Source organism: Arabidopsis lyrata (assembly GCF_000004255.2).
Source record: "Arabidopsis lyrata subsp. lyrata unplaced genomic scaffold ARALYscaffold_190, whole genome shotgun sequence".
In the NCBI taxonomy this organism is placed as follows: Eukaryota; Viridiplantae; Streptophyta; class Magnoliopsida; order Brassicales; family Brassicaceae; genus Arabidopsis; species Arabidopsis lyrata.
In genome coordinates, this window is record NW_003302420.1 from 9,610 (window position 1) to 14,608 (window position 4,999).

Here is a 4,999-nt window from a genome sequence, read left to right on the forward strand (position 1 = left end):
GTAACTATCACCATGACAGGAACCGAATAAAGTGAAATTTGACAACGTTGGTTTTAAAGTTATTTAAAATATTTTAGAGACTGTAAGTTTAAGAATGAAATCTAAATGCTAATAAAATTTTGTGAATATGGAATAAGATTTATGTGTGAACAGTGAACATGCTTATAATATATGATAAGCTTTGCTATTGATGATTGTAATAATATTGTCTAAAACAAGTAGACTATGAGGCCGATTGGTAAGGGCTGTTAGTTTTGGTTGTAAAGACTTTGACTTTAAAAATCTTGGCTATAAAAACTTTGACTGCAGAGACTTTGCCTGTAAAAACATTGGCTGTTAAAATCTGATTGGTAGAACAAGACTGTATTGTGACTGTTATTTTTTTAAAATTATATTTATTGATAATAAACATAAATAATGTTATAAATGAATTTATGTGACAATATAATTTTATTAATGATAAGAATTTAGAAAAATACAAAAATTCATAAATAAATGAACAGAAAAAATATTCTCAATAAATAAACGAAATATGTAATGAACGGCCTATATGAAAGTATATGTTTTATTAAAAATACTATTCTATAAACTCTTTTATACCAATATCAATGGTGATTATGAAAATAAAATGATTATTATTGAAATGGATCTTAAAAGAAAGATTAAAAAATGATAATAGTTAATTTATCAAAAATATTTGTGAATCAATATATTTAAACATGTATAGAGATATAATTATTATGGGGAGAAGAAAAAAGAAAGTTTTAATTATTATTTATTTAAATTTTTTATTATTTGTTTGGAAGCCTCATATTTGTGACTTTAAAAAATTGAACGTAAAGAAAAAAGAACTAGGCAGTTAGACTTTAAAAGCTTTAAAAAAAAAGTAAAGTCCTAAAATTGTGATTAGTAAATTTTTGGCTTTCAAAACTTTTAAAAAAAATTAGCCCCTATAACAAGGTCAATTTGATTAGTAGTAACTAGAAACTTGATTTTACAAGACGATAGTAGTAGAGGTTGATATGCTTAATTACTTTGCCTAATTCAATCTAGTTTCCAGGTATGGCAATGACATCTATGATCGTCTTTGGACTCCCTTTTGATAGATTTGGGCTTTAACATGGGCTTCCAACTCAAAACCAATTGGCAATGAGTGGATTGGCCCTAACCCTTTATATATCACTTGATAATTTCTCCAACTTCCGATGTAGGACTTTCTCTCATTAACACCCCCCTCACGCTCAGGCATCGTTGGCTCTGAAGCGTGGGCATATGTGGGAACAACATCCACGGGGTGGCCCGATATGGGACTTCAATAACACCCTCCCTCACGCTCATGCATGAACATCTGAAGCGTGGGCATATGTGGGAACAACATCCACAGGGTGGCCCAACGATCGGGTGGCTCTGATACCATGATAGATTTGGGCTTTAACATGGGCTTCCAACTCAAAACCAATTGGCAATGAGTGGATTGGCCCTAACCCTTTATATATCACTTGATAATTTCTCCAACTTCCGATGTGGGACTTTCTCTCATTAACACCTTTTTCGATTCTCCATACAAGGAGATAACGACCAGTCTCGACATAAACAATACTAATATATATGACATACCAAAAGATGTACTCAAAAGTGCTGCAACGCCTAAAAACGCGAGTGAGCCATTGATCATCACCTGGAAACCGACACCCTCTAATGCGGAAGTGTATTATACATGCATTTTGCCGAGATACAAACTCTTGGAGCCAACGAGACGAGGGAATTCGACATTATCTTGAAAGGAAACTTTAATTATTCAGGCTTTAGTCCTACCAAGTTAGAGGTAATTACAATATACACAGATGTACCAACGCAATGTGATTCTGGAGGTTGCAGACTTGCAGTTTACAACTAGTACGAACTCCTAATTCAACCCTTCCACCTCTCATCAACACTCTTGAGGCTTACACTATCTTGGAATTCTCGATATTGGAAACAGGCCTAAGTGATGGTATCTACCCAAACAATAAATTGGTTTTATATTTTCCATTTCTCTCATATGCTATTGAAATAACTCATTCTCTAATGTTTATACTAGTTGCTGCTATCAAGAAAATCAAAGCTGCTTACGGTCTAAGCAAAATCAGCTAGTAAGGAGATCCATGTCTCCCTCAAGAGTTATTTTGGGAAAATCTAACATGCACTTATGGAGATACCTCCACCCCGCCAAGAATCGTTTCTTTGTAAGGCTACTCACAAACATTGTATCTATCGATTACCTTTTTGATTTTTTTAAAAAATTTTTTGGTGTCAATAATTAGAAATTTGTCAGCAAGTGGATTAACTGGGAACATAGCCCCAGTTTTTCAGAATCTAACGCAAATAAAAGAATTGTAAGTATTTTATATTCTTGACTTATCAAATCAAGAATGATTTGTCCCGAAGCGACGTGAACGCCAACCTTTTTGCATTTCTTTTGCGTGCGTAGGGATTTTTCTAATAACAGTTTGACTGGAAATGTTCCTGCTTTTCTTGCCAACATGAAATCATTGTCTTTCATGTAAGTTTTCTAAAACAGAATGGAAATATTGCATGTAATATTTCTCAATCGTATTTCAATTTATACACACACACACAGAATGGTTTTTTTTTTTTCTTTTCGACAGAAACTTAAGTGGGAACAATCTCAGTGGTTCAGTTCCTCAGACTCTTCTTGACAGAAAAAAGGAAGGACTTGTGTTAATGTAAGGTTCCTGTTTTTTTTTTGGATTTTACACTAGATGCCATAAGTTTTTGTATGTATATGAAACATGTGACTTTTAAGAAATAGGGTTTTTATATACTGTATATTTTAACAGCAAAAACTCCATATATTACTAAACTGATTCGAATAGGCATTCCAGAATCAATGAGCTTACATAGGCTTTTAGATAAAGAACTACTCTATATACTTTTCTGTTATATGCGTGTATTTACTAATTAAACATAAATGGTAGCACTTTAAGAAGACTAGGCTGCCTAAGCATATTTATTTCATTTATCGCAAGAGATGGTCGTTGGTACAATTGCATTAATTTAACAACTTCAATATCACATGTTCCTTGTAGACTTGAAGGAAATCCAGAGCTATGCAAATTTAGTTCATGCAATCAAAAAGAGAAAAAAAAATTTCTGCTACCTGTTGCTGCATCAGTTGCCTCCGTTCTTGTTGTATTGGTGGTTGTGGTTCTCTTTTTTATTTTCCGAAAGAAGAAGGTGCCTTCAGGTGAAGCTTTAGCCATAATCATGAGAAAAATTAATTAAATATACTTGCAATTTGCAAAATCTAACATTGTACTTTGTAGATCTACATGCTCCACCAAGTGTGCCCATAGCAGATGTTGGACACTCTAAACCGTCGCAAACATCATTCCTGTCAAAAAAGATTAAGTTTACGTACATCGAGGTTCAAGAAATGACCAATAACTTTCAAAGAATTCTTGGTGAAGGAGGGTTTGGAGTCGTTTATCACGGTTGTGTTAATGATACACAACAAGTAGCTGTTAAATTGCTCTCTCAATCATCATCTCAAGGCTATAACATTTCAAGGCTGAGTAAATAGTTATTCTCTATGAAGATCCAAATAATGTGTAATTTATTCGTTGATATATGGTTGATTAGGTGGAACTGCTTATGAGGGTACACCATATAAATTTGGTGAGTCTTGTTGGGTATTGTGATGAAGGAGACCACTTGGCCCTTATTTATGAATATATGCCAAATGGAGATTTAAAGCACATTTGACAGGTAGTCGAACATATTTACTGATTTAAAAGATAAGAAATCGAACTGTGTCATATTTAAGGTTTTATCTGAAACAAAGATAACATTTCAAGCTATATGGAATATGTATCCGATTGGTTCAGGAAAGCGTGGCGGATTTTGTCTTGAGCTGGGAAAGCAGGCTAAAAATAGCTGTCGATGCAGCATTAGGTACAATGTAATTTTTTCATTATACTTTAAAACAATTATTTAGTTCACTATAGCATTCAATAATTCATTTGCTAACATTTGGCAATAAACTTTTTTACTTAGGATTGGAGTATTTACACACTGGATGCAAACCACTAATGGGTTCTGTAGAAAGAAGAAGTGTTTAGGTTTAGATGAATGTTTTCTTTCTTATTGATTAACCAACGATTACATCACATATATATACTCGAGAACTTTAGGTTAAACTAGACTTGGAGATCAAGCTATAAGATTTCCTAATCTCAACAATGTATATCTTCTAAGATATTATTAACATAAAGATATATTCTCCAATACTCCCCCTCAAGTTGGAGCATGAAGATCACAAATGACCAACTTGGAAGATAAGCATTCAAACGGTACACGACCCAAAGCTTTAGTTAAAAAATCCGCGAGTTGATCATGAGTACGAACATGAACCATTGTGAGTGTCCCGTCTTGTACAACATCACGAACCGCATGACAATCTCGCTCAATATGTTTAGTCCTTTCATGGAAAACGGGATTAGAAGAAATGTGAATTGCAGCCTTACTATCACAATATAGTTGAATGGGCTGCGACTGTGGATATCCCAAATCCTCAAGAAGTTGCTTCAACCACCGAACCTCATTTAATGCATTTCGCATGGAGCGGTACTCCGCTTCGGCCGACGAATGAGACAGAACATGTTGCTTCTTCGTCTTCCAAGATATCGGAGACCCTCCCAAAAACATTACATAGCCACTTAACGAACGACGCGAAGTAGAACATGAACTAAAATCAGAATCACAATATGTAGTTAAAGTCAGGTCAGGCTCGGAGGTGAGTAATACACCACGACCCAGAGAACCCTTCAAATATCGCACAACACGGAGCGCCGCATCCCAATGATCAACACGGGGATTTTTCATAAACATAGACAAAATGTGAACAGAGTAGCAAAGTTCTGGTCGGGTAGTAAGGAGATATATGAGACGACCAACTAACCGTCGGTACTCTTCATGACGAGGATAAACGCACTCTCAT

At 34.7% G+C, this 4,999-nt stretch overlaps 1 pseudogene; it reads left to right on the forward strand.

Annotated features, from left to right (window-relative positions):
• Positions 1-4,121, forward strand: part of LOC9298819 — a 5,026-nt pseudogene extending 905 nt beyond the window's left edge.
• Positions 4,122-4,999: the final 878 nt, after the last annotated feature.